Genomic DNA, 9,995 nt, shown 5'->3' with positions numbered 1-9,995 from the left:
ACTCTGTGGCGGTCCAGAGACCACGGGGAGGGAGCGAGAGAGACGGACTCGATGACGGCACAGAGATCTCATGCAGAAGGCGAGAGTGTGGGAGAAGAAGCGAGAGGAGAGAGAGAGAAAGAGAGAGAGGGAAGGAGCTCCTCAAGCTCCTTTAGTCTTTTCAGAGACATCTCTCTTTTCTCTCTCTCTCTCTCTCTCTCTCTCTCTCTCTCTCTCTCTCTCTCTCTCTCTCCTCTCTCTCTCTCTCTCTCTCTCTCTCTCTCTCTCTCTCCTCTCTCTCTCTCTCTCTCTCTCTCTCTCTCTCTCTCTCTCTCTCTCTCTCTCTCTCTCTCTCTCTCTCTCTCTCTCTCTCTCTCTCTCTCTCTCTCTCTCTCTCTCTCTCTCTCTCTCTTCTCTCTCTCTCTCTCTCTCTCTCTCTCTCTCTCTCTCTCTCTCTCTCTCTCTCTCTCTCTCTCTCTCTCTCTCTCTCTCTCTCTCTCTCTCTCTCTCTCTCTCTCTCTCTCTCTCTCTCTCTCTCTCTCTCTCTCTCTCTCTCTCTCTCTCTCTCTCTCTCTCTCTCTCTCTTCCCCTTTATTCTCCCTATCTTTTTCTCTCCTTGTTGCCGTCTTCCCACCTCTCCTTGTTGAGGAAAGACTTCAAAGATATCTAAAGAAAAAAATGAATGTATGCAATGTCAAAGTCAAACTCCACAACGATGCCGTGTCGTGGAAAGACATTTACCTCAGCTACATCACCACCTCTGCCACTTCGCCTTACCTTACCCAATGTCCCATCGAAGGTCAGCCGGTCTATTTGAGGTCTGGATATAAGTGGTAGGTACCTGTTTCACCATATTGGGATAAAGGCACGTGCTCCTTGTCACTCAACAAGATAACACCGCATTGTGAAGCTGATGCTTGTGCGTACCTGGATAGCCTTGCGGGCGATGCTGGTTGCCGACTGTGGTAGTCCGTCTGCCGTTATTTAGCACGCAAAGCACGAAAGAACTGTGCTCTAGAAAGTATGCGTGAGCGCATTCCACGCCAGCGTCGGTGGATCCCGGCCGTCCCCCCCCCCCCAAAAAAAAATGAATCATGGCCCGCAGTGCATCTTTTGTTCAGCTTGAAAATGGACTTTGCACATGGAGGATCGTACAAAAATAGATCTCTTATCTCCGGAGCTTCTTTTGTAGAGGTTTGCAGGTCATAATAGCAGGGAATTGTTTGGAAAATGTATAATAATCTCACATCCCAGCAGATGCATCGCAGAGGTTTGAAAGTGGATCGCGGATACCAAGAAAAATTTTATCATTGAGCGTTCGCAATGCTCTTTGAAAATGAAAAGACGACCTATCTGGAGCATGTCAAATTGATTACGCGATAACTCGTCACAAATAACTGGCTGATCTGAACTGTTCTAGGGTGAGTTGTCTAGAATAGGGCGGATTGGGGAAATAGAGCTCTCGTTTCCCCAATGTCTACCCCGGGGAAATGAGATCTCGTCCTAACTTCATTTCTTATGAATCGGCTATTAGGACTGCAGAAAAAATGATCCTGAAGATCAAGCTACAATCTGTGAAAAGATCTGGTGTGCCCTTGAAGTTTCCCCACCCACCAAAGCATGCTAATGATTTTGGATCTTGCACAGCTATTTGGCAAAAAACGAATTTGATTTGCGAGACATGTTTTCTAGGAACCCAGATCCAGATCTCTGGGTGAGTCCCTATGATCAATGTGTATATCTGCTGGGAAGGTAAATGGCCAACGAGCAGCCGTGCGCTATTTGGCCGCACCCAAAATGTACGTTGACATCATGATAGCAATCTTATTTACCACTTCACCATCATCAAAAAGAAGCGTTCCTGTGAAAGCAGCACTGCATTCCAAACGCATTGCAGATAAACACGTCCAAACACGCGGATGCAAGTCATGTGCACGCCATGTGCGAGTTATGAGAAACCACGCAAGGTAACGGCCAGGTGCTCCTCGGCATCGGCCCGGAGGCGCACGGGCTTCAAGAGGAAGGGCCAGTGCCGCGGCTGGCCGGTCCCCGGGTGAGGTAACGGCCAGGGGGCTCCTCAGCATCGGCCTGGAGGCACACGAGCTGCAGGAGGACGGCCCAGGCCGCGGGCGGGCCGGTCCCCGGGTGAGGTAGCGGCCGGGGGCTCCTCGGCTTCAACCCGGAGCCCGTCTCGCGCGGTGTCCGCCCGAGCCTGCCGGATCCCGGTCGGCGCGTCGCCCGGGTGAGGTAGCGGCCGGGGGTTCCTCGGCTTCGACCCGGAGCCCCGTCTCGCGCGGCGTCCGCCCGAGCCTGCCGGACCCCGGTCGGCGCGTCGCCCGGAGTCGGAGCCCGCGCGCCGGACCTGCCGCGGGTGTGCTGAGTCATGGTCGGGTAGGCTGCAGTGATGCACACCTGTGTATCGTGCGGGCGTGAGCGCCCCATCAGACGGGACGTCACGTGATGTCAGCGTGACTCGTGCTCTTCCAGTGAACGCGACCACGTGACCGAGTTGGCGCAGGAGGAAGGTCAGCCGAGGTCGGTTTCGGCGTGTTGCGTGCTGGCGTAAACCCGAAATCTGGTCGCCGGTGACGCTGCATGGTGGGGTCACGGTCAATAGGTCGGCGTGCGGTCTGGTCGCCGTTGTGGTGGGCGGAGCTGGCTGGGCTCATCTGATCTCCCGTCACGTCAGAGCATTGAATGGAGCACCAGTCGGGGTTGGATAAAGCCAAAAAAAAAACGCAAGGTAAGGAAGCGTGCTCGACTGGCAACTACTGGGCGGAGCGGTCGAAACTCGATTACGTTCCTGTAGCCGTGATTCGATTTGTGCCGGTGGGCTACTAACGTAAGGGGTTTATGTGATTTAGTGTGGGCGCACGTTTCAAGTGGGAGCAGTCCATAAACGTTTAAGTTTGGTCGAATTTGTTCATGGGATTACAACACGACACATAAGATTTCGTGCGGCGAACGCAGCCGTATGTTTCATGTGTCTCACTTCACAACCATTTGTTAGATGCCAGGAATATTGTGAGATTGTGCAGTAAGAAACCTCACAGTTCCACCAAAAAAGCTACGGATAAACACCTCTTGGGTCCTCACAGTACGAGGTGCTGGAAAAAGAGAGTTTTGGACCTTGCCGATTTACGATAATAGCCGAAACTGATAATCATCGCCATACTCACCTGTGCGGCTCGACGTGGTGTTTTCGACCAGAGCGCGATGCGATTTTGCCCCCTAAGGCGATAAATCGATGACATTTGAGTGCATTTTTTGCTAAAGGCGCTAAAATTGAGTCATGTTCTTTTGACTTCTTGCGTCTCTTTGTCAGGAGTTTCTCTGTACACTGTGAAGATTCTGCACAGTTTTTGTCGCAGCGTGGGTCTTGTGGGGCGAGCGCGCGGGAGTGGCAGTATCACTGCGGCGCTGTGCTAGTCGACAACGTTACGGGCGAACAGAGAAAAGGCGGTTCAAAAGGTGCTATTTTAAGTCAGAATACTCTGCCCGTTCTCAGAGAACGAAAGAAACAAGAGAACTCGCAAGCCCACGCCCTTTGATAACTGCACGCATGGTTTTATGATGTGTGGGTTTGGACAACGGCGGGACGGACGTGGTTCGCACATGGATAAGGGGCTGGGCCTGGTTCTCGCTCATCGCAGAAATATTTCACTGGCCTCAATTTCAGTCGGGTGCGGCAAAATTAGCAGCCTCTGAAGATTGTAAGGTTAAAAATAGTCTAGCTCTGGCACCCGTCTACCCATAAACATTGATTTGTGAATGCTGTTAGTTCGAGCTCGCTGATGGCAGAAAAAGAGATAAGCTTTTGATGTTTTCAGACGAGAAAACATCTCTCCCTGCCCATGTTTGCCCATTTTCAAATGTTACGTTTCAAATGTTTAGCCCAGTTTCAAATGTTGAAATGTTACATTGCCCATTTTCAAATGTTACGTGGAGCGTTAGAACTATGCTTTCACTTCCAAAGTCGAGCAATAGGGCTATCGGAGAGTGGCTAATCTGAGCGACAGAGAAGTTCCCGTACTCCAGAAAATACATAAAGACGCTCTCCAAGCAAAGTGACTGCTAGTGAAGACCGCACACGTCGTGGCATCACGGATGTTTAAGACGAATTGCTGGTACCAGCTGTGTAATTATTCAGACTGCACTTGTCGTCAGAGGTTTACTTATGCCCCATCGCGTCCTTTTCCCTGGTACACACAAGTATCGGCGGACTTGGGATCACAGCGCTTGTTTACCAAACATGAGACTATGGGTTCGAAACTTGAAACCGCCAGAAACCTTCGATGCTGATGTACGCGCACGTGTGGCCACGCGCCAAACCTCCTGAGACTCTCCTCAGGACAAGCTGGTGACGACCGTATAAGTGCCACCGGGGACGTTGCGCAAAGTATTTTGTGCCACTGACGGTGGCAACAGACCGAATACTTGTTACATCGGCCGCGCATATGTGCACGCTGCGGATGTTTCGGCGGCAAAATGCTGTAGTGGTCACGTGGTCACGTTGTAGAGTTGGGGTGCGCCGGTCCGTGGGAGTGGGGAAGTTCCAGTGTGGTTGGGCCGAGATACGCGCAGGCCACATTCGACTCGCCGGTTATAATGCCCAGCATCGGTGAAAACGGAACCATGGCTCATAAACGGGCTACAAACCGAGGCAGGATGTGGCGGTAGGTCTGCCTTATAATCATACAGACGTAACATTGGTTTATTCGGCTAGACACGGGCTGATGGCCCTGTTTCTGCGGAACGCCACTGCCGCTCTGTCTCTCTAAAATATAAAATCTTCCCGAAGGCCCCGAGAAATTGGGCCACCGAGCCTATCCATATTGTGCCAAGCATCCAGCAAACACACACATGATTACGAATTGGGGCTATATCCCGGGACCTAAAGCGACTGGCAATCGTATCGCCCTAAAACCTCAATGCTCATCTACGAGGGGACGCCGCAACTCTCTAAGTGGGTAATACCCAAAAATCAGCGTAACCGGTCAGACACGTGTCCGGAGCCTCACAAAAGACCGCAGGATCCGATCTCGGATCCTAGTAACAAGGAACCCTATAGGATCCTGGATCCACCCTTGGAATCCAGACACACGCCTGACCCCGGCTCCCTTGACTACACAACAATTCAACATGACTACGGAATCTTTAGTTTAACAGCAACACTTGCGAGCAAGCGGAAGACATTGCGTACGCACTGACTTGTTTGGCAGGCTGTGACGCCTGTTCGCGTCAGCTTAGCGGTGCAAGAAAGACAACTTCCTGTGAGGTTTTCTTGACGCGCCGGACCTAACAGCCGCACCGTAGCAGCATAAATCTTGGTGTGTGAATACCGCCCTAGAGTGGGCAGGTTTAACTGAGGCCGGAGCTTGGTATCGGATTTCCGTGAACCTTGCGTATATTCATACCACCGGTAGTTTAGTACTGATTCAGTGCTATTCACCGGTACACATCACCGCACTGAAATTGTCGTTTAGTTTTCGGCACCGCAAAGCCTACAGTGTATCGTGGTGTATTGGTACATGCATGGATATGCATCGTTTCACAGCCATATACGGATGCTGTGCGCTATGCCGCCACAACCGTAGCCCGTTGACGGTAATGCGGTAATGTATTATGTGGACGCTTACCGGAGAAACGATACCGCCTAGCTGCTTTCCTCCCAGTGCTATATTTTGCACCTTTTGCTATCCGCGGGACCGTAGAAACGTCTGATCCCGCAAGTCACCCTCGTGTTATTGGAAGACGTAACAACGGCGGCTGAGACGAAGGCGTGGACGGAGGAAGCTCCTTCCTCGGCGGCACGTGCGGCCGATGGCGGCGCCTCCCCGGCGGCGGCTATCTGCCTCCGCCACTGCGCCCCTGCCCAAGGTCAGTGGCGGCCCCCCGCGGCGGGCGTCGCACCTGAGGCGGTATCTCTGTGCTGACCGCGCCGTCGGCCGCGGCCGCCGGCTCAGCTGTCGCCGCGTCGATCGACGCCCCCGACGCGCCCCTCCCCGCCGTGTCGGCGGCACGCCGCCAGCCGGCGTCGGTCGCTCTCTGCACATGCGCCGTGCGCCTCGCTGTTGATGCCGGCCGGAGGCGGCGGCGGCGGCGGCGGCCGGCCGCCAGTGAAAGCGGCCACGGACGCGGCGGTGGCGGCCGACGGGTGCGCTCCGTGTCACGCGCGGACGCGACCGACGGCGACCGGTGCGCTGCGACCTCCTGCGGCCGCTGTGGCGCGGCGGCGGCGGCGGCGCGACCCACGCACAGGTAGGACTGCCGCCGGCGGCGGCGGCACGCATCATGGCCGCACGCTGGCGCCGACGGCGTGCTCCCCGGCCGCCGTCGGGCCACGGCCTCGGACGGTCTGGACGTGCTCCCCGGCTCGGGCTCGACGGCGTCCGTGGGTTCAGAGGACTGTGCGCGGAGCCGAGCGGGACGACGGCCCTCTGTGAGCTGCGCACACGTGAGTGTGTGTGTGTGTATGTATGTGTGTGTGTGTGTGAGTGTGTGGTGTGTGTGTGTGTGTGTGTGTGTGTGTGTGTGTGTGTGTGTGTGTGTGTGTGTGTGTGTGTGTGTGAGTGTGTGTGTGTGTGTGTGTGTGTGTGTGTGTGTGTGTGAGTGTGTGTGTGTGTATGTGTGTGTGAGTGTGCGCGCGCGCGTGGGTGTGTGTGAGTGTGTGTGTGCGCGCGTGTGTATGTGTGAGTGTGCGCGCGCGTGTGTGTGCGCGAGTGTGCGCGCGCGCATGTGTGTGTGTGTGTGCAAGTGTGTGAGTGAGTGTGTGTGCGCGCGCGCGTGTGTGTGTGAGTGTGTGCGCGCATGTGTGTGTGTGTGTGAGAGTGTGCGCGCGAGCGTGTGTGTGTGTGTGTGTGAGTGTGCGCGCGCGCGTGTGTGTGTATGAGTGTGCGCGCGCGCGTGTGTGTGTGCGAGTGTGTGTGTGAGTGTGTGTGTGCGCGCGCGCGTGTGTGTGTGTGAGCGTGCGCGCGCATGTGTGTGTGTGTGTGAGTGTGTGTGAAGGGCATCGAGGGCACCGCGCTGTTTACAGTCGGCTTACGTCCCGCGTCACGCTGTCGGCGTTTGCCGGCGCACCCGACCCTGCACCCATCGACGTAACGCTCGATCTCTGCGTCCGCCGCTGGCCCAGCGGAGCGCGAATCTGGGCGCGAGTTCAGCGGTGAAGTTACTCGCCATAGCGCCTGGGTCGACATCACGTTTAGCTTGGCGGGCCTGACGACACGCTCCTGACGTGGGAGACTTCGCTTCGAGCGCGAGATACGAGGGTCTCTGGGGAGAGTTGTATTGTGGCCAAGCCATGCCGGGGTCGAGAAAGAGACCGGTTCAGGCAGCGCCCGCGTGCTGCCGCGACTTGGAGGGGATTTTGCCGCGTGCTACACGCACGGCTATGCGTTACATGTACCGGGCCGAAAATATCTGCCGGATTAGCCAAAAGCAGGGGTCATGTTTCCGCTAGGGTGGAGCGTGCAGGCAAGAGAGAGGTACCGGGAATTGAGTGATGTGATCCAGCGTGTGCTGCCAGGATGTTCCTGCCGCGCAGAGCACTACTCTGGACGGTTTAAATGTGGTTGATTAGATGCGTGTTTAGCTTGATTGTTTAGTTCGGGAACAGTCATAATTCAAGGTATTCCCGGCAGGAAATGGCCCTGCAAAGGCCGCGCATACTGGGCTAAACTGCAACGACCCCGATGATGTTCTTAGTCGGCTATAAAGAGATGTTCGACACTGCCAGGGCCGCGACCACGGCCGGGTTATCGAGCACGCTCTTTTGATGAATTGTGTCGGGGAGATACAAACCTGTCCGGTGTCCAACAACAGCTTCTCAGGCGGGTTGTACAGTTGCGTGTCGGGTGACCCTCGGCCACGCCTTACGACGGAGAGGTGCGATGCGTACAGCTGCTCATGTGGATGTTACGTCATTGCTATGTGGGAATGTGGCCGCATTTTCAATGCCTCAGAAAAATTAGCGACTGTTTTATGGCGCGGCATGAAATGAATGGAGCAAAATGGCGATTTCATCACCATCACTTTTGGAAACGTTTTGCCTTTGGCGTTTCACACCAGTTATTCGGAACTATTATTTGACGTCGGCCCTTTTTGTTGGGGACTTCCTCCGAGAGGTTTCACCGGAACTATGTAATTTATTGTGTCGCTGTTATGAAACCAAGCCCTTCCGCTTTTAGTTTGCTTTTCACATTGCTTTCTAACGCTCCCGTTCACGGCACTGCAGCCACCCAGGTTTTGTTTAAGGTGACGATGCAATGCCCCGGTATCGAGTGTATGTCTAGATGCTGCATTAACTTTCGTATCCCTGCAGCTGAACGTTTCACGTACCAGCTAACACTTTCAATGGCGCGATGACTTTTCGTTTCAGTGTCAAATGCTATGAAGAAATTGCGAGTGTTAGGTGCATTGCGTTTCGCTCATTCGTTACTTGAAAGGACGCCTCGCAAAAGAAGGCAATGATCTTTTCTAATTTGTAGGCAGCCCCGCTTCACGGAAGCCTTCGAACAGCGACCCCTGAGGCGATAAGGCGTTTCCGCGGGCTTCCGAAGAGGTTGCACGCTATCAGATGAGCTAAGTAGACGAATGTCGGGGTGACAGGGATGAAGCCAAGTAGCTCCTGGAAAACCGCTATGTGAATTGTCGGGGTTTACAAGACCTCATAGAGAACTGAACCCGAACCTGAATCGCTGCAGAGCTGCACCGTTGCTGTGAGCTGAGGGGCTAGCTGAGAATCGTCCGAGCTGTGAGGCTCGCTGACTGACAGCTATTGACTTCAGACTGAAGCGACGAGGACCCGCGCAAGAAGGACCGGTGAGCTGCTGGTCTCTGGGAGCCGGCTGCGCGCGAGCTCGGACCCGAGCCAGAGCGCGCCGGAGTCGGTGAGAGCTGGCGGGCCCGTCGGCCGCCGGCCCGGCATCCGCACGGCCGAGCGGGCCCGGTTTTTGTTGTCGCGCCGCCGCGCCCGGCCGGCCGCCGCCACCGCCGGCCGGCCGCCGCGCCGCCGCTGCCGCCGCCGCCGCTGACGGCAGACGCGCCCCGTTTTTGCGGACGCCCCTCGCTCGTCCGGGCGGCGGTCCGCGCGGGCCGGGCGTCAGCTGAGCGGGGCGGGCCACGCCCCGGATCCGCCGGGGCGCGCCGGGGATCCGCCGGGGATCCCGCCCGCGCCTGTCTGCAGCCGTCCGGAGACGGAGCGGGCCCAGCCGCCTCCGGCTGACCCGGACGCCAACCGGGGTGAGCGGTGAGCCCATCCAGGTGCGATGGGACGCTGTCCGCCGTGGCCCGGGCCCGCCGGCCGCCGACCGAACTCACCCGGATGCATGCGCACCCACTGGACCTCGACTGAACCCTCCCGGACACTGCTGGGCACAGCGGGTCACGGAACCAAGCCAGCTCGGGCGCCCCGCATCAGTGGGAAAGGTGGGCAGAAGAGGAGTGGCGCGGGTCGGGGAGGGGGGGGGGGGGGGTAGCGCCGGCGTCGGCGGCAGATCCTGTCGGCCGCCTGTAGTCGCCGCTGGTGGGCGGCCAGTGGGGCTCCGGCTTGGCTGGTGGGCGGCCAGCGGGGCTCCGGCCTGGCTGGTGTGCAGGCGCTGGCCACGGCGGGGGCCTGGCAGCGGCCGGGCCCCCGCCGCTCGCGACTCTCAAGACACTAATCAGATGAGTGGAAGGCTTTCGCGTCCAGGAAGTCCTCCGCCTGACAAATGGGATTTAAAGTTGCGAAACGGTGCGCCTCGGAAAATGAAGTAAGCTTATCATGGCAACGTCAGCGGCTATAATTCATTAAACGGTGAAATCGCTCGCAATGATACTGCTAAATGCACCAAGGTGATCTCAAATAAGGTGGATGGATCGTAAGCGCAGGATCGTAAAGGTGCGACACGGACAGGGTATTCGTTCGAGCTAGATATAAGACACCCCTCCACCCTGAACGCGTGTGTTTAGTGTTGGAAGAATGGTCAGCGATCGTTGGCCATGTTGTAGGTAGCGTGGCGTGAATGCATAGAACC

The 9,995-nt window shown here is 56.3% G+C and overlaps 1 protein-coding gene across 1 annotated transcript in view; it reads left to right on the top strand.

Moving 5' to 3' along the window:
* The first annotated feature begins 6,131 nt into the window (after positions 1-6,131).
* Positions 6,132-9,995, top strand: part of LOC119100843 (solute carrier organic anion transporter family member 74D) — a 30,571-nt gene continuing 26,707 nt past the window's right edge. The window contains exon 1 of the mRNA XM_037224006.1: positions 6,132-6,240. The gene's annotated coding sequence lies outside the window, so the exon portion shown is untranslated. The remainder of the gene's footprint in view (positions 6,241-9,995) is intronic.

Source organism: Pollicipes pollicipes, unplaced genomic scaffold (genome assembly GCF_011947565.3).
Source record: "Pollicipes pollicipes isolate AB1234 unplaced genomic scaffold, Ppol_2.1 Scaffold_4881;HRSCAF=5763_pilon_pilon_pilon, whole genome shotgun sequence".
NCBI classification, from domain to species: domain Eukaryota; kingdom Metazoa; phylum Arthropoda; class Thecostraca; order Pollicipedomorpha; family Pollicipedidae; genus Pollicipes; species Pollicipes pollicipes.
This window is presented reverse-complemented; position numbering and strand designations above follow the sequence as displayed.